The sequence below is a fragment of the Varroa destructor genome, unplaced genomic scaffold (genome assembly GCF_002443255.2).
Source record: "Varroa destructor unplaced genomic scaffold, Vdes_3.0 BEIS01000005.1, whole genome shotgun sequence".
NCBI lineage: Eukaryota > Metazoa > Arthropoda > Arachnida > Mesostigmata > Varroidae > Varroa > Varroa destructor.
Genome location: NW_019211458.1, coordinates 37,995,909 through 38,015,270, shown reverse-complemented (window position 1 = coordinate 38,015,270; position 19,362 = coordinate 37,995,909). Strand labels below are relative to the sequence as shown.

Genomic DNA, 19,362 nt, shown 5'->3' with positions numbered 1-19,362 from the left:
GTCGTAATTCCAGAAAGTACGGAACTTTTTCTGTCCTAAAATATCCTGAGAAGGTACTATTTGTTTTAAGTAGGTTTCCAGTTCTGCTTCGATGACAATTGTACCAACTAAATGTACCAACCATGATCGTCAACACAAGCGCCATCAAAAGGAGAAGTATCAAAATGTTCCATCATCGTCGTGATGACTATAGTTCATATTGTTATCATTACAGAGGCACAACGCCATTTCCCCAAAACCACTATCTTCCCCCCCCCCCCCCTTCCGTTTTACTTTCACAGCGAAGAGCCTCTTGACTTATTTTCGTCGTAATGATTTTTACTGCTAAGGCTACCCTATCGGTGGCGTCAACATCAACAGCAGCAGCAGCATTAGTCAAAAGCAGAAAAGATCGATCTACTCTCTACTTGCTGTACATATATGTTTCACTGCGACGGCGTGTGTCGCAACAACACTCTGAGCCCCACGACGATAGCCGCAGCGATAGTGCACCTCAACTGGCTTCTCTCAGTTAGTCTGTCAGTCAGTCGCTTATGACGCCGAATAGAGAGCTAGATACACCCATGTAGCATTCGAATGATTCATTTGCTCGTCCATCTGCCCATCGGGTTCGGCACGAGTACACTCGTATATAGTCGATGGCGGTCGTGGCCCACGATTGTGGTAGAATTGTCCTCGGTATATCCGAGCGGACCCGGGCTATGAGCTACAGTGCGAGCACACCTCATTCATGGCCATGGCCTCGGTCCCTTCACCTTCGTCGCCGTCGCAGCCGGCCGATGGTTCTAGTAGTAGTAGTATCTTTTGGTACTGGTAGTTTCGGCTAACTGATCGCCAGACTCAACTAACGGTGGAGGCACAGACAGGCAGTTAGAGAGATCGAAGAAAGAAAAAGAGAGAAAATTCGGAGGCGGCGAGGGATAGAGACAGTGAGCTCTAGCTTCGTCGTCTCTTACCGGAGGTCACGACAAGGGCGGAGCTCGTGCACGGTCGATGACGGCACCGCCAACGAAATCATCTAACAGCAACAGCAGCCGCAACAACAACAATGGCAACAGCGTCCGCGCGTCTGACGAAAAAATAACGACACATGTCAGCGACCATATACGGCAGCATGCGATGATCGCAACAGCGGCAGTCGCATAGGCAGGACTGCAGCCTGAGCTGGGCCGACTACAAGCCCGTTGTCGAGCCAGCCCCTGCTTTCACGCGATAAAGGGGAAGATGAAAGGACGGGGTAGTGGGGGGGGGTCATTGGGCTCCCTATCCCGCACGCTTCTTTTATCCCACCAGCCAATAAATGGCAGGCAATGTGCAGCAGGCCAAGCACCCATTTATACTGCATTTTTCATCTCAGAAAGAGAGCCGATACTCGTCACTTGTGCCGACACGGATCTGCGGTACGTCCATGCTACGCTCAACGCGAATAATATATGCTCGAAGAATTGCCGTCGAAGACTCTTCTTAAGTCGAGGAGGTCTTATCTGACTGTCATTGCAAATCGTTACCCGCCGAGCGTTTTGGAATACAAAAAATGAATATGAATACTTGAGCTCTATAAATGTTTGTAATGTTTATAATAGAAACTAAAACGTTGGTACCTTATGCCTATAGCTCGAGTGCTTTCAGTTTAATTGGGTTACAAAATAACAGATTTAAAAACAAATATTTATGTTAAAGTAGCGGCAAATATGAGCTAGAATTCGCACGTCTAAACTCCCATTACACAACGTGCTTGTCCTTGTTTCACATGGTAAAAAGGATCGCCGTGGAATTTCAGGCGTGGCCGTGTAGTTTACCAAATTCATTTAATTTTAGTATGAAACATGGCCGTTAGAACACATCGGGCAATGAACAAAAGCGACGAGCCCCAATAGACATCTGTAACGGCCTTGCAGGTGCTATTGTAGATGATGGTAGTGTCCTCGTTGGTGCCGCATAGCAGCGAGTGACCTTATGGGTGTATGTTCACGATGTTTAAGGCCGACGTTAATACAAGCGATATCAGCTGCAGCGGTGGCGAGTGCTCCGCTGGCTGCGCCAGTCGTTCATCGTTGGTCTGTTGACGGAGGGCCTTACGGTGCTACCGCCGGCCAAAGCGGTGGCCGCCGTAAAATGTATGCGACGCACGCACCGTGAGGCCCTCCTTGAGCAGCTATCCAACAATTGCATGCGTGCGCACAGCACGCCCATGCATGACCACATCCACCGAATAACCCCCTAATCATCCTTGCCTCAACTATTTCCGAGTCATCCCTAGCGCATAGTCCAAGCCTGCCATTCAGCTGGTTTGCCAGAAGCTATTGTATTAAAACACCATTTCTCATATGCATAGACCGTTTCTAGTGGCATAGACCCCTTCGTAGCAGTATCATCAGTTGTTAAAAGTAGCAGCAGTTGGCGTAGTGCAATATTTAGCCTCATACGTCCTAACCAGAGGTGCTCCTAAAACTGGAGTACCATACACACACCTACGGTGATACTTCTACCGTTGAGTGTTAGGAACTAACCACACAAGAGCAATAAGAGTACACAAACGGAGTCCTATAATGAGGTACAGCTTTTTACTACGTTCATAAATTGGATAAGGTGCAGGAGGTAAGAACGCGATTTACCCATGCAGTATTGTTTCTATTATCGATATTTAACAAGATACTGAGATAATTCCCTACGTTTAGGTAAATATGTGATGTCCACTTTCCACGCTTTTCCTTCGTCCTAGCTAACCCGAGCTTTTCGTAGCTGTCAGCCTGAAAGAGTCACTTGGTATGATTTCACATCTATATTTACTTGCTCTCTCGAAACCAATTGTAATATAGTAGGACAGTTGTTAAAGGGAAAGGAGCTGCCTGCTGACTTGTGTTGGAAAGATGCACAACTGTCTAGGGATTTTTGGGCTGGACCGGGATGAAGCCGACTGAACTCGACTAGTTGAGCGAGTCTGTGTGCATGTGGGAGACAGAAACCGTCCTCCCAGGCGGATACTATCAGAGGCCATAGCTCCGACCTAGTTACACCTTACGGGCTCCGTCTGGAGGTTTGAAGTACTCGAGAGAAGGAGCGAGTGAGCCGACAGAAACGAAGCACCGCACTGAATCGTTGTACAGGCACAGTGCGCGAACTAGCACGCTTGCGCGCGCGCGAGAAACATGAGGCAGGACGAAGGGGCAGCGCGGCCATGTGAAAGTGTATTTTAATTGCGCCCAACTAATGAAGACGAGGAAAAGCTAGTCAGGCATACAAGACCTGTTAAGGATCACAAGACTGGCGGGTAGAATATAGAATTGGGATTTTGAGTGGTGGCTTCTAAGGTGGTCAGAATGTTCATCCGAGAGCGGGTAAAGTCAGGCTAGCAGGCTAATCTGGGGAGGACGAGAGGGGGATCGAGAGGAGAAAAGCAGCGATAAATTCAAATGAAGGGGGCGAATAACGCGCTTTGAACTTTTCGCCTTCAGCCGACGCTGGCATATGCATCTCTGTTTAGTTTCAGGATGTTGTTCATCAGAAAACAAGCGAAAAAAGGGGGCGGACCAGAAGTGGGCAAGAGCAGATGAAGTTCAAAGGTGTCGGCAGAAGAGGATTCCACATGCATGCAACAGATTTTGCGGTGTACGTCGACCATATGCACGTAAGAATTTTCTCTCACAGACCTATCTCGTTGAGCTTCTTAAACAGATAGCTACTGCACAATTTTTTTATATGTATAACATTTTCCATATATGCTATGCAAATATATGTAGACAATAATATATTAGTTTTATTAGTAAGTTAAATTAAGTTTCCATAGAATAATATCAAGTTGTTTTCCGCCTACTGTAGTGATCGCAGTTGCAATCGTATATTATTTACCAAATGGTCTTCTATATTACCCCTTACTACTCCCGATCCAGGAATGTTCGAATGAATGGAAACTTGTTAATGTTAACATGGATAAAATATCTGACCTCGTCAACAGAGACCGTCAAACCAATATAAATGTATTTTTTGCATGTCAAACCAAAATAGCGTATACTGACATAAGGCCAAACAAAAGACGCTGTTACGTGTCCTGTATAAAAAAACATGCAGCTACCCCCATTTGGTAGACTGCTGGCGACATAATTAATACGTTGAGACTATACGACCCACCTATCCGTAGGCTGCGCCATACTATGCGCGCGCTCTGAGTCACATTCAGGTGAGTTGATTCTCGTTTGGGCAGATCGTCCGGCTTGATTTCAGTTTTTCTTGAAAATATCCCTATTTTCTTTCTTTAAAACCATCATTTACGGCAGCAGCGACCGTTACGGTGGACTCTTCGACTCGCACTGCTCATCCTGTTAGTAATACGCTGTTAGCATCGAATCCTCTCTCCTGCGTCGTCGTTAGGAAAACGAGATGTCGTCGGAATAAAACTTGTTCCCTTTGGTTGCCCCTCAACCCCTCTCCTTGATTCTCGCTAGTGAGGCTTTCCCGTCCGCGAGACAGTCAGCCAACCCGCCAGTCCGACTACCCGTGTGTCTGCCTTAGGACCTAATAGTATAGATAGGGCTGGTAGGCAACGTCGCACAGCCCTGTCTTGCCCATTCCTGTTCGTCTGCGTGGGCGGGATGGCTGAAACGAACGGCTGGTTGGGAGTAAATGAACACCACAGCATCTACGCCATTACTCGGTTGTACCGCTGCCAGCACTTGCAACGAGCGCTAACATCGAGGAAGCAGACCTCAGGAGAGCCGGTGTAGAGGAGCTAGACAGCAAGCATCACGGCCATTGCTGCTACCAGTATGAACTGGCGTTCCGAGTGGCTTCGACGTCGCTCCTGCCGCCGGCTGGCGGCGGCAGCCGCAGCAGCAGGCAAATCCACCAGCACGAGTGGCAAAACGAACAGAACTAGGACTCGAAATCCGAGAGTTCCCGAGGGAGCAACCAGGAATCCGGCTTCTGCAGCAGCATTCTAACTGATCAAAATGGCAGCTCGACTGGCGTAGAGGGTGGGGGTAGCAATACACCACGTCACTACTGCTACTGGTCCCCTTCTCCCTCTCCACCCATCAGAACGCCAGCTGCCTCTTCAGGCATGACCACATAGCCGTTCAGCCCCTATTGCCTTTGGGGGCGCAGACGCCGCCATCGGCCCTGTCGAAGCAAACGCAGATGAAACAGTATCCCTTCGCAGTCGACCCGTAACCTAGTCTGGGAGCTCATCGGTGGCTGGCTCGAGCAGGAAATCAGCCGGCCAGGTCGCGTCTAGAAAAAAGAACAAGCTACTTGCTGCAATTCCCCTGCGAATCCGTATGATTGTAGTAACGGTAGACTTACACTGGCGTTAGCTCGAAGATACAACATCAACTCTTTCGTAGTACTCGCACCGCCGACCATGCTGGGGCCCACCGAAGCAATTTAGATTTGCAATACATTGCTACGTCTACCGTTGTCGTGAACATAACGGTTACGCTGCGAGGTCGGTTAACGATCGATGAAGAAAAGGATGTTGCACGAACAGAAACATATGCGACGGATAGAGAGAACATTTTTAAGTAGATATTTATGTGTAATCTGGTTAGTTCACAAAAGTTGGCATTCGTTTGGTAAGCTGCGGTTTTGGTATTCGTAGTGTACATAAGAATAGATGACTATGGAGAAAAGCTATTTTGCCATTCTTTTTTTACGAACCCATCCCGTCACGGGTATATATACGGCTCGTACCAGTAATTGTCCAAAGTCTATATAGTACGAGATATACAGCGGATAGATCTCACTTGTGTCAGTACTAGTGCATTGTCAAAACGATTAGCCGCAGCGAGAAAAGAGTGAATTGTCTGAGCCGAGGATCGGATCGGACGAAATGGTCGACCAACTAGCAAGGCTACGTACGATCTGTAACGGAGCGTTTGACAGAAACTTAAGAGAGAGTACTGTTGCCGTACCATATTTTGATTGCTTAAGGCCTGCACATTAGATAAGAGTCTTGGAGACATAAGTGGGTTGAATAAGCGTCTTCTTATAGATTCTCACCTTATAGATGCTCGAGTCGGCTGTGCGCAGCAAAACAACATGGGATGAATTCAGGACTAGCTTTTTTGGACGAGTTTTACGGGAGTACTATTTCTGTGGGAATATGTTTTGTGCAACTTTAAGGAAGTGATGGAAACCTGTACGTATTCACTCAGAGGTAACGGTTTCTGCTGGACCTTGTCAGGTTACCGTTTGAACTCAAGGCGTTTCTAGGAAACATTAAGGAAGCGTCGCCGCCATTTTCAAAGTATTTGTGAAGCGTACTTAATAGATCAAGCTTATATGTCTGCTGCAGCGCGCTGAGTAGCTTCCGAACCAGAGGTTCCAATTTTAGCAGATAGATTCGGTAAATTTATGTGGCATGGAACAAAGGGCGCGTGTCAGATGCAAAATTCCTGATGCTGGGCTCTATGCAGTTGGGAAGTCTTGAGGCCGATATCAAGAAATGCAACGGGCTTACTCTCGTCTTAACGAGATTATCGCAAACTTGAGGCAGAAATAGATGTTCTAGCGTACGTACGCGTTAATGGGCTCCTCTTTTGAATCTAAGAAAACTCAACGCTATTGTGGATCACGGGATTGAAGGCTGAAGCTGTAATCGTGTCCTACTATTTTTGAAAGACAGGTGGGTATACAGACATTCAAAAAACTGTACAGCGGATATTGAAGCGCATGTTTACGGGTCAAGAAGATGGTGGCCCGCTGTAAAGGTTGCCGAAGTTAAATCCTAGGGACCGAAAGCCCATATTGCGATGTCTCAGCTCCAATTTAAGAGTATCTATAATTACGAAGGTGGCTGGTTGTAAAGAACACCGAAGTGTGTACGCTTAAGCGTCACCAGATGTGATCTCAGCAGCCCAGAAAAATATTTGGTTTAGACGCACAAGGCAGAGTTTCAAAAAAAAAAATTAGCCTAGGATGCAAGCGGTCCTAAGCTGTATGTTGAGACACATACGTAATAATGTAACGGTGTGTGTCTATAACATGGTAAGTCTTAGGTATTTTCGTCACTATTGTTATATAAAAATAAGATGTACAGCAAATGAATCGGTACTAGTATACATATATAGATATAACAAAGTAGTAAATATCTTTCCCGAAACAAAATCAAATTGAACAGATAGCGGCGTTGCTATTGTACAGGAATAGAGGCCTATGCAAAAGTATTAATCAACTAGAGGCCATCATAGCTTCGTCTACATCATGCGGATACTTTCTCCCTTCGCTTTTTCCATGTCCGTTTCTTTTCGAGTTTGCTCTGCCACCCTGAAGTAATCGCGGTGCTGATTCTGCCGTTGACTCTGCAGGTGGCAGCCTGTAGCTACAGCCTTTTATTGCAACACCTATCAGTGGTAGTGTAGTAAAAATCCGGGCTAGCAGGCCGAACTGGCCTGTGGGAAGCAGTTCTGTTCTTTTTTTTTCAGCCTTCCGGTGAACCCGGCCCTGCTACCCTGGCTGGCACTTACCGCCGAGGAGAATACGATAGGCCAGCAGCAGCAGCAGTAACAACCAACTTGCCCAAAGAATATGTATGTGTGATGGGAGAGGTTGTAGTTGGTGTATTGCCTTGCTGGCACAGAGCGGGCTTTCTGGTTGGATCTACCTGGCAGACGTTGCCTCTACCATGGCTGTTTTGGCTGGAGGCCGCTAGCGTCTGCCATGCCTTCTCAGCCGGAACGGCCATCATTTTCATTTCACATGCACTTGGCTAGCAGTGCGGCAGCCACCGTCGCAAATGTGGTTGAAAGTGAGGATAGACAAGGCGCAGAAACGAGAGGGCTGCTACCGACGATGGCTACGACGCCGATGGGTAGCGGCTCTAAGGCTGGCTGAATCAGAGGACTCAGACGGTCGATGACCTGAAGTTCCTGCCGTCGCCGCCGCCGCCGCCGCCGCCGCCGCAGCTGCGGTAGTGGAAGGAGATATACAACTGCAATGATGTTGTCGCTGCCACTGTTGATACTGATGCAGCTGCTGCCCACTAGCATAGCTCATAGCGGCCGAACATCCCCCTTCACTTTAGCCCCGACGCGCAAACGCGGCGCGCTTGCTGCTCCGCGCCAGTTACACGACTACGCGTTCACCGCTGCCGTTGTTCGTTCTGCTGCTGCCTCTGCTTTACTACAGCGTTCAGCGATATGTTATGACAACAACACTACGACAGAGGAGAATCGTCGAGGAACGATTACTATCAACGTCATTAGCCCCTCGCCGCGTGTAGTCTGACACAGCCACACGATGAGACAGCGTCTATGGCTTGTCGTACAATTGGCGTCGATCACTGCCAAGGCGACAATCATTATGATGTCGATGACGGTGACAGAGAGGGCCAGGCGGTCTGAAAGGGTCTATATGTCACACTGTCTTTATCACCGTGTGGTTGCTGGCTTATTCGAGCTTCGTTGCTTTTCTAACCAACAAACAAACAAATACGAACGGAGATCTCCACATGGTCCACGTTGATGATTGCACGGCGTACAGTCTGCGATGTTCCGCTAAATGTCGTTGTGATCGTTTCGGGTCGTGTCGACGGGTCGACGGACAACTTCTGGCCGCTTACGTTCAATTTTACCGTGCAGTAAATACGAATCGAACTCGTGGACAGAGATGCTAGAAGCTAAAATGGTTCGAATAATGTGACTGCAGACGAAGGTTATGTAGTACGATTCGCGTATAATGCTGGTACGCACATTGGTTTTAGGCCATGTGTCAAGTTATTCGTTCTAAGTTAACCTGGTACTGCATGCATGTAAGAGAGAATACCGAGGAATAGTTATGGTAATTAGCCGGTCACATCGCCTAAATTGGTGCCGGTCACCTCGCTACTAGACGCCTATCTTGAATTAGATGGCAGATGTAATAGGTCGCAAAGTTAGTGTTTTCGTTATATAGTTAAAAGTTTTGCGTGAGAAAAGAACAAGTTTTTTCTCTCTCATTACAAATCGTTGTACTTGCCATCGTATGATGATTTTTTTATTCAAAGGATGTTTATGCACAAACAACATATTCTACTCCATTCTACAGTGTGCGCTTCGCAATGAATAAATGTCAGATGGCTGACCTTTTTACACCTTTCTAAGTAATTCTGTTACATAAAGTGATACGGAATGACCTGTCCAAAAAATTTCGGCATATAATAAACTGTTGGTGCTGGAGCAGTTGACAGTAGTGTTGTAGTAGCTTCCAGTTACTTCTCTCGAGATCCATTCTTCTCAACCAGAGCTCTTCTTAGTTTCAGAGTGTATTCAAGCCCTTGAAGACCGATATCTCCAATTTGTGGAAACTTTTCTCCGCCTGGTCAGTCTGCCAAAGTCCCAGCAGCCCGGTAAAATTGGTTCGGAGTTTCGGCGTTTCTGTCCATTGCGATGGCGGAGTCTCCTGAAAGCTTCCAGGCGAACTAACTCGGCATTTCTTTGACCCACAGCTGGCCTCCCCAAAATCCCCGTGATGGTGCGTTTCGTAGTGGCCTCCTTAATTCTCATCCTTTCCTTCGCTAAGCAGCTGTTGTAAGCTATTTTCAGCTTGCACGGATTCGACACTCGCACCCACACACATTTATAGTAAGAAAGAAGGTTCTAAGCATGCTCAGTTAAGAAGAGCTGACCAGGTTTGGCTCGGTAGGGCTTGGTGATTACAACTTCTTGCCGAGTAAGCACACCCCTTAACGTCCCCCGCTTCTTCGTTCTAACTCCATGTTGTGCAAGTTCAGTATGCTGAAGCCCAACAGCAGTGAGTTTCTGTCTAAGGCCTCAATCGTGAAGGAACTAGCCTGCTGTCCTAGCCAACTATTCGTTGTTTCTCTAACATGTAGACTGGCCGTCCAGGTTGGCTTCGTTTCCTTGGACAATTATAGAGGCCTTTTGCTCCAGGCCGGGGGCACCGGGTGTCTGGACGGCTGCTTCTAACGGGAATCGACGACATATGCGCGATATTCGCTCTCTTTTCTCTTCGCGCATATACAAAACCCTCTCCATACATTGCCACCCTTCGCCGCCCACTTCGACAGTAACGCCCAAAATTATATTGCTTGTTTATCACTAAGTGATTTTTCTCGTCCCAATGATATATATATATATATATATATATATATATTATGAAGCGCACGAAGCGTATTGATGTGCAGTGTACCTTATTTGCGGTATTGCCTTACAGCCGCACCTGCATGGCACTGTAGGCTACTATCTATGGAGAAGCAACTATTACTGGTACAGCAGAAGTGATTAGAGTATTCACGAGTTCTCTTATCAATGTGTTCCATTTGGTCGAAATTTTTCCTCATCGTCATGTGCGTTAGCAGCCCACATGAGTCGAGTATGAGGGTCACAGCTGATCAGTCGGTGTCGACGACTGGCCGAGGCCGCTATCGGGTGGCCACTTGCAGATGCCCATACCTCTATATAAGCCATTTCAGTTTACGACAAGATATGTCGCATGCAATGTATGGCGGGCGACAAGCAAGTACAGCGGCCGGGACGTACAGTGACGCAAAAAGGAATTAACACTTTTTTTTATTGCTTCATTCTGACCATGAACGCAGGGGACCAAGCTTTCGAGGCGCACCTCAATGATGGCCAAGGGGAACGCCGGCGTAGCTACATATCATCGCGTAGCATAGTTATTGCAGCGTGTGCGGCCCTACGTTTGTGTGCGCGCAGTCTTGTATGCACTGATATGCGTGGCTTCGACAGGGCCACTACGAGAAGCTTGCAAGGGACAACGGCGAACGAAGAGAAACTGGGTCAGATGGGTTGTAGAGAACAAACGAGAGACAGAGGAAAACGAGATATGCAGAACCGTCTGTGGAACGTTGCTAACATAAATGAGTTCTATACAGCAGACTCGCAAAACGACGCAGCCGAATGGAAGTCATAAGTACGAGGAGATAGGCGGCAGCAATAGTTGGTGAGCCAAACGCAGGCACATCCTACTCATCTATACGTATGGCCGAGCGTAGAAATCGGGGTGCACACACACATGAACTGGCAAGGACCCACAAGTCACGTTCTGCCCCCATTGCCGGCCACTATTTCCTGTGTTGTCATTGCCTTTTGTGTGGTCGGAGTTTCCCAAAGACTATGGACGCTGAATCATAAATGAGCGCCAGAACATGCACTTACCGACTCAGTTAAGCGATCGCCTTAGTAGCACCATTTGCTTCGTTGCCTGTATCTTCTGGCGTTTGCTTTTGCCCTTGTTGTTGTGCCGTTTTGCGTCGTACACACGTGGCCGCAGTGTTGGGTCGTCTTTACCCCTGTCGCACACGTCGACTTGCGTTTATCTCCTGCTCACGTTCACCGTCTCTTTCCCTCTCTACACTTCCCAGAACGCGAATACTGGCCGTGCACGCGAAAGACTGTGTGCTATAGCAGCACAGTCATCTCAGTGGGTTTTCGTTTTTCTTCGTCCCCTTCTGTGTTGCCTTTTTGTTACTTCTTTTACATCGTCGTTTGTCTTCCTCATTTTAACTCAACAGAACTGTGGATCTGGGACCGACATTCGCATATCCTCCATCGTTCGGCGCTGTCGAATTCACTGTCGTTCGACATGCGCCGACACCGATACTGCCAGCTGGGCTTTCTTTTGCCGCGCTTCGTAGACTTTTCATGTGTGAGTACTAGGAGGAACATTGCCCCTGCTGCTACTCATTCCTAGCGACGTCCGGAAATTCCGCCGTTGAAACACTGGGTAACAGCCAGTCTCAGCAGCTTCAACCACCCTATCGTAGCAGAAACGGCAGCAGCAGCAAGTTTAGTCGTCATCGTGACGGGACGGTAAAACGAACGAAAAAACGGGAAATGTTCGAGAATAAATTGGTCCGTTTGAAATGGGTCGGTTTCTTCGCTGGTGCCTCCTTTGGGGGCTTCTTTTTAACGTGAGCTAGCTTGAACCTCCCCTTTTAGCGGCAGCGCCGTAGGAAGAGCCGCTATAGCTAATTCTATCCGCGTGTAAGGACAGCGGCAGCATCAGAACTGGTGGGACCAGCGGAGCGCGTAGTAGAAACGGCAGAAGATTGGCCCAGGTGGTGGAACAGAGAGTGGCAGTGGAAAATGTTCTTGCCTCGGTTTTGGCACCCACCTTCTAGCTTCCTGTTATCCCCAAACTCAGTCATACACAGCCTCCTATGCGCACACATCAGTGGAAGAACTGTCGAACCTAGGCGCTGCAGACCCGGCTCCTGGTGCTGAAGCACGTATCGGCCTAAACTGAATATCACCTCTGTTTAAGGAGGAAACAAGACGTTGTTGCTCCTTCTCTATGATGCCAGCGCTTGTCCTGATACTTCGGAGCGTGTGACCATCCCTCAAAAACGCCATTTTGACCACTTCTGCCATTCCCTACCATAAAGCAGTACCGAAAAAGCTGTAAGCTCACAAATTTCCCCCAGATTCTGAACCTATTCCCGATTCGGCACTTCGCCACATATCTCAGAGCTGCACGTTGCAAATGCAAGTAATTTTTTCCCTCGGTCGCTTCCCTCCTGACGATTGGCGCGTGTGTTCAACTCTGTGCTTTTCAGATCGATGATTGTAGTGGTTTCAGCAGCTGCAGTACCCAGAACTTTTGGTGCCGCCCCTCGAAGATAACATCTCAAGCAAAACAGGTAGCTCGTGGCGTGCCTTTTATCCATAGAAAGGAAGTGAAAGCGTTTGGCATTACGCGAAACTAAGCCTGGATAGCGGTGTACGCGTTTGCTTGTCACTAGATATGCATTTATATATTCTGTATGTACATATGTACATGTGTGAATGTTGCACCGAGTCTGGTAAAGAAATATCACAAACGTAAACACTCAGCTGGGCCGATGCAATATAATAGCAATAAAGCTTAGTACGAATTTAAATCACGTAAAAAATCATGCAAAAACAGATATCGGCGCACACAAAGCTGTGTGCATACAAATCAGTAAACTGTAATGTGAGCAAGGGGTTCACGATTCCATTTCCACGACATTAAGTTGGCTATCAGTAAAGCGAAATGATGCAGACCAGTTATCTCGAATCAAATGGAATTAGTTCTCCTTTTGATTCTTATCAACCGCTATTTGCTTTCTTTTTTACCCTCGGTTCACTTAAGCATATAATAGATCAACATTTTTAATTGACCTGAACAGCGTACACAGATAGTAAGAGGCCCTTCAACGAGTTGAACCTTATCGGAAGCTTTGCCGTCTCAGTTCACTTAAGGAATTATCTGACAGATGAGCTCAATCTCCGTAATAAGCATTGATTATCGTAAGCAAATGAGTTTCAGCACGAGGTCATCGTCTCTAAATTGTATTTAACGTATACTGAGCAGCAACAACAACAACAATAACCATGACAACAGCAACGTTATTATCAACAGCATCGGCAATTGCCTGATCTGTAGCATCCATGTGCCTTATAAAAACCGACTGATCGCCCCATTTAACGCATCCTCGCTAAACCAACTATGGCTGGGCTAGCCAGCTTAGCGGCGCTACCGTCGTCTCTACCCATTTGATTTCCTGGGCCAGAGGCCCATGTCTCCTCAAAAACGCTGTTATGTTGCATTTGCTGCCTTCGAGGGTTACTGCATTACTCACAGACGAGTAATTAAGATCTGTCTTAAAAACCTTCTTAGACGCATCTTGCAAGCTGTTTCTAGATAACATCAGCGAGACAGCTCTAGTCATTGGGTGAGACGGGGCACGGGAGGAGGCCGAACTAGAAGGAGTACAGAAGAGGCAAAAAGGGAAACGGATTCTTTTTGCATTTGCAGCTTCAGTCGGTGCCTTCAGTAGTCAGCCGTTATTAAGCGGGTCGTCGCTTTCGCTATTCAGCAACGCGCGAGAGCATTAAACGACGTGCTAGAACCGTGTCGCCATTGATGCAATAGCGGCCGGCCTAGGACTGTGCCTGCGTTAGGGTGTCTAGCTCGATGCTGGGGTTCCAGGAAGAGCAAGCAGTTCGTCCTCTGATGTCACCAACGGGTGGTGCCTCATGCTGCGTGTTTCATCCGTGACCGGTTTCGTTGTCATTAAAATCATTACCACCTCCACTGCCTACACATAGCCTCGTCGCTCAGGTAAGATGACGGGCGCAGATTAGAGGCGTAAAATGAGCAGTACCAGGAGTAGCCCTAGTTCGAAAAGCTGTCATAACGACGATACCAGTTTCGCCAATGTCACCTAAGCTAACACGAACAGCCATCTTAGGGCTTACTTGGTCGCAAACCAATCTCCGTTTCCTACTCACGCTCATTATCTACTCACTAGTTATTGTCCTTACACGACATCTTTTGTCTGCGCACTGACGACGACGAGTGGGCTCTTTTTAGACAGGGCGTCATTACCCGCACCGACACACTCTCTTAGTCATCTTTGTAGTAAGTTGTTTACTTAGCGTCTAGCGATGCTTAAAATCATCGTTACCATCGTCTACTTGCCAAATAGTCTTTTTTGCCCTTTTTATACCTTTTGTCCTTCTCTTTCTCGAGGAAGGCGAGAGCAACCAGACGAGGAGAAGCTATATAGGATACTCTACGAATAAGTGGACGAAATTGCGGGAAAAAGAATTAGTAGGTCTAGGGGAATAGAAATGACAGAAGGCAACGAAGGTGTATGAACGCGAGTGATTCTACTGCTACGATAGACTAGTGGCTGTTAACGAACAGTTCAATGAGAATTCAAGCGTTTGAACAGTATGCATCGTTCCTATGCTAAAAAGCGGTGATAAAAGCGGCCGGAATAAGAATGAGGTGTACGGATAGTAGGGACACATTGATATAGCGCGAGAAATCACAACAGATGAAACAATAAAATGGGGGATTAGAGCATAAAGGAACGGGGGTTCCAGCGCAAGAAAGGCCGAGCTGGCGGACCCTGACCTACTCTATAAATTTGATGGGGGAATATTGGACAACGGCGACCAGAATGTGCACAGCCGCGTGGGCCGATAAGCATCCTACTGTCGACTAACGAGCCGGTAAGAAAAAGAAGACAACAGCCTTAAAACAAAGTGAAATAGCAGTCTCAATGGGCGTATGTGTCTTCTGAGCACGAAATCAACTGAAACCAGCAGCCAAACGCACGGCACGTTCCGGTGTAAAATTCTGACTTCGTCAATGGAGAGCCTGACGGTAGAAGTTGGCCTCCGTTTTGCGCCAACCGTAGCGAAAACACTGACCGCTGGCGAATCATATGGTTTGATTTGATTCACTTCAATTGAACGCGATGCAAAACCTTTTTTTGTTCAGATACATAAAAATACATTTTACAGTGTCAATATACTATGAAAGTATGTATATGGTGCAATAAATTGTTGAAGTTTCAGGGTGCTATATATATATGGACTTGATTTCCGTTAAATATTACCATACTAGGCGTTTGTGTTAGGTCATCCAAATTCTAGAACGTTTCTATTAGCATCATCTTGAGCCTCGGCGGCAACACCTGCCCAACTTTCTATCCCAAAAATTATTCCGAAAAAGCCCAGTTACACTTGTAACAGCGTCGGCCGTTGCAACAAAGTCAACCGCGATAACAAAATGGTGCAAATACTATACTGGCAAAAACAGAAGTCTTTAGCTCATCTATCGCGCTTCCTTGTTCCGTCGTCCTCTCTCGACCCATCCTAAGATACGGACGGTGTTTTTTCCCGTTCTTTGTTGGCCTTCGCCTTTACCTCTTCTTTTATGCCACCAGCTCTTGAATTCGTTGCTCTCCTTTTAGCTTCACATCGCTTCGTCTTTCCACTTCCAGGGCATTTCTCCTGTGTCTATTTTTTTCTTCTTTTTGCTATCCTCGTTCTTGTCTGGGTAGTTCGTTTTTTTCTAATACAGCGAACGCGTGCGAAACGAGAATGGCCCAGAGAAGCTAGCCCGGATATGACCACGCGGCAGCACTAGTCATCCAATTGCAGTCGCATGCTCTCCGCCAGTTTGGATCGGTGGCGGTTCACCAAAGACAGCGCAGACAGTAAGTGGAAAGGCGACGACGGTGCGGCACTTGGAGAAAAATCTGCACAGCGAATAGACGGAGAGAACCGGGACAGAAACGTGGAGAGAAAAGCTCAGAGCAGACGAAAAGAGAAGAGTGGAGAGACGAGAAATCGCATAGGCGGTTACCAGCTGGAAGGCTCGCCGCCTGCCGGCCGCCGGTTTGGCTGGTCGCTTGGTGAACAAGACGACGCAGGGTAGAATGAGTTAGCCGCACCGTGAACAGATTACCATAAAAAATAGAACCCATTCCAAGACTGCGCCGCCGTCACTTCTGTGACGCGGTAGAAAACGAAAGTAGAGCAGGACGCGATGGCAGGATATAGGAAAAGTGCCTGCGTAAGAGCTGGCGGTGCTTGAAGGCGTGAAGTTGTCTACCGACGGACACTAAAGCATAAGAGCGTCTCGGTTGCTTTCCACCCCCCTTTTCCTACCGATTTTCCTGTGCGCGTTACCTTAACTCTACCAACCCCCCGATTAGTCGTTCTCCGCGCACTATCCCACTCACCTATACCCTGCACGTCAATGGACGAGTGCATCTCGTTGGAAAGCGGGCTTAGCTCGCTTAAACTGACAGTATCTCGGCTGATAACGGCTATTCAATCTCAGGGCAGCTGCTAACATTACCGTTGACCAGAGCAGCTGTTGAAGATCACCGTACGTTCTTTCTATCCGTACCAACTTTTCATTCCGGCTGATAGGTCGGTAGACTCCAGCGGAGAGACGCGGCCTAGAATGGTAATGCAGCAGTCGCAGTGGGGCCGGCGGAAGCAGTACAGACAGTAGCAAAAGTGAATTTCTCCTTCACATGCCTGTTCCGCCCGTCCGTCCGTCCGTCCGTTCGTTCATAAGTCTGTCATCCGTCCCTTCGATTCCGCTTTTGGAAAGACGCGACGAAGGCTGGACAGAAATGAAACGAGCATTCGGTCGCGTTGCGACTGTGGTTGCTTGTTTATATCAAAGTGAGACAGGCGGATAGCTGGAATGCCCACTCTAGCTTCTCTGCTTCTATTACGAATACTACTAGAAGTAAGTTGTCGTTGAAGTTGTGCAGCGTAGATGGTAAAGCTGAACAAGTGATGCCGATACGCTTATACTGTATTCTCTCGTCGCATAATTCGCCATTTGAATTTGAATGGAGTCATTTTAGCGGTGGCGTCTTTCTTGAAATCACGTTTAGGATTGACTTCTCCGTCTCACTTGTTTTGTACTTTCAGTACCTACCTATTCATCTCTAAACGATGTTGATATCTGAGTCATTTAAACATCTGACGAGTTCGTATTACTTTTTAGCAGACGCCAAATGACGCAACGTAAATTTACCCACACATACAGCGTAGAAAGATGATAATATCGATGTAGACATCGATTCGCTACTAGACATCATTCGCGAGAAGCTTTTACTTTGTAAGATTATTTACTCGTTGCGAGCTTCAGTGCTGCGGCAGGCTACGGCTTGCCTAGTGCATGAGCGTTGCCAAGTATCAATGCGGTACCCGTTCTACCGTAGACGACAACGACGCTTTAGGTCTTTGTTTCGCTCAGCCAGTCAACAGCTTCACGTTAATTCGGAATGAAAGGAAGTAAACATCCGACTTACAGATATCGCCATTATGGTTAGCGACGATTTTCAGCGGCTTCATTAAACTGCTTTACATTTACCTGCTCGTGGTGGTTGCAAATTACCCCGCATCCATTGTGTGGCGACTTTTGGCGGCATTCTGTCAAAATCATCACAATATCTTTATCATGGGACGACCACACTAGCGCCGATTGTATTATTATCGTTATCAGATACCCATCTCTACCCGGCCTATTGATATATCTAGTGTTACTGCTACTTTGTGCTAACTGAGAGTTGTTCATTACGGCAAGAAGCGTAAGTACGGCAGAAGCGAAATGGCGGCTCAGCTGTCTATTCGCCTGCATCTTACGGATTTGTTTGAGTCGTCGTCTTTTTCTCTATTCATCGTGTCGTGGCGTGTTTGCTCTTTTCCGAAACGAACGATTGCAAACTGTTATTACTATTATTCTTGATGGTGGAACGCGGCAATAGACATACCGGTATCAATGGCGTCCTTCGTATTTGTTGATTCTGCTGATACTGTCGCTGATGATGTTGTTGTTGCAATCATTCTATCGTGATCGTAACGTAAACTTCCTCCGGCTACCGTGCACGATGTGGTAACGCCGTTCCTCCCCACTCCTTCGTTGGTTCGTCCTCCCACGAGCGCGGTTATTAGGTACTTCTACTACTAAAATACGCTGCACTTTTTCCGCTAGCAGCAGCAGCGACATTTGTATTGACACTCGTTGTCATAGCTGGCGATGGCCGGTAGCCGCCGGTGGCATGTTTGTTTACGTAGGTTAGCTCGCCGTAACCGCTCGAACGTTAACGACGGCGACAGCTAGCGCGATGCAGTAAATGGGCACATTTATAATGGCTGTGCAGTACCAGCCTGCCGGCATAACACAACAAACGGCCATTGTGGCTATTGCGACTTCTGTCCAAGTTCTTGTCAATGACAATGAACAGAGTAGCGGTTCCTGGCCAGACCTTACAGTCAGGCCAAAAAAAATAGAAGTCAGACCACGCAAGAAATTTCTTCGCTTCAGCCGATCCCACGCTACAGAACCAAGCACAGACGTAATCGCTATTAGTTATAGCCTTAAAACCATTTATATATACAGAAGTGCTTCTGCAATCGTTCTAGTATAGATAACTACATTGTGCAAAATTAATTATTGCATGGCATTTATTAAACCGCTATATATATCAGCATATTTTAATAGTCAGACAGAGGCCACATCTCCATGTCGCTGGCACTGGACGAGCAAACTATAGAACTTTATAGTAAGTTTAGTTAGTAGAACATTAAAACGTTGTTTGCCATCGGCAAAATGACGCATCGTATACATAAAAAGGATTGGCAGACGTCAGTTTAGCTAAGCTTTGGCTTTCTAGAATTCTTCTCGCGTTTGGCCCGTTTCAGAAAGAATGTTTATCCAGAATACGGCTATATAGATCGGCCCAGATCAGAGAGGTCTGTCGGCGCATGAAACGTTTTAGTGTCTATTTGTGTGTCCGTTAGCTGACTCAAAACTCGTAACTCACAACGATGGTCCGTGCGATCTCCATCTCTATTCTATAACTATGTTTATACCAGCCTGAAATAGCCCCGGCTGAGTTAACTGTACTGCTTCTCTGCATTGGGTGAACCTCTAGAAGATGATTACATTTTCACTCATATTCGTCGTTCCGCCGACACGGAACGCTCACGTCGCCTTAACGTAGACAGAACGAGTGAGATCCCTCTTAGCGAAATATGCCGCCCGCTCATGTCACGATGCCTGATGTCACATAGGTATATATCTAATTAAATTATCAATTGGCAAGCGGTATTCGCAACT

General features: G+C 47.2%; 1 protein-coding gene across 4 annotated transcripts in view; it reads right to left on the bottom strand.

Moving 5' to 3' along the window:
* The window catches only part of LOC111251588 (Krueppel-like factor 6), a 401,643-nt gene that overhangs the window by 154,222 nt on the left and 228,059 nt on the right, over positions 1 to 19,362 (bottom strand). Inside the window, exon 1 of one of the 4 annotated variants that reach the window (XM_086989570.1) lies at positions 14,228 to 14,436. The exons of the other annotated variants lie outside the window; for them this stretch is intronic. The gene's annotated coding sequence lies outside the window, so the exon portion shown is untranslated. Of the gene's footprint in view, positions 1 to 14,227; positions 14,437 to 19,362 lie in introns of those variants that run through there. 4 annotated transcript variants of the gene reach the window in all.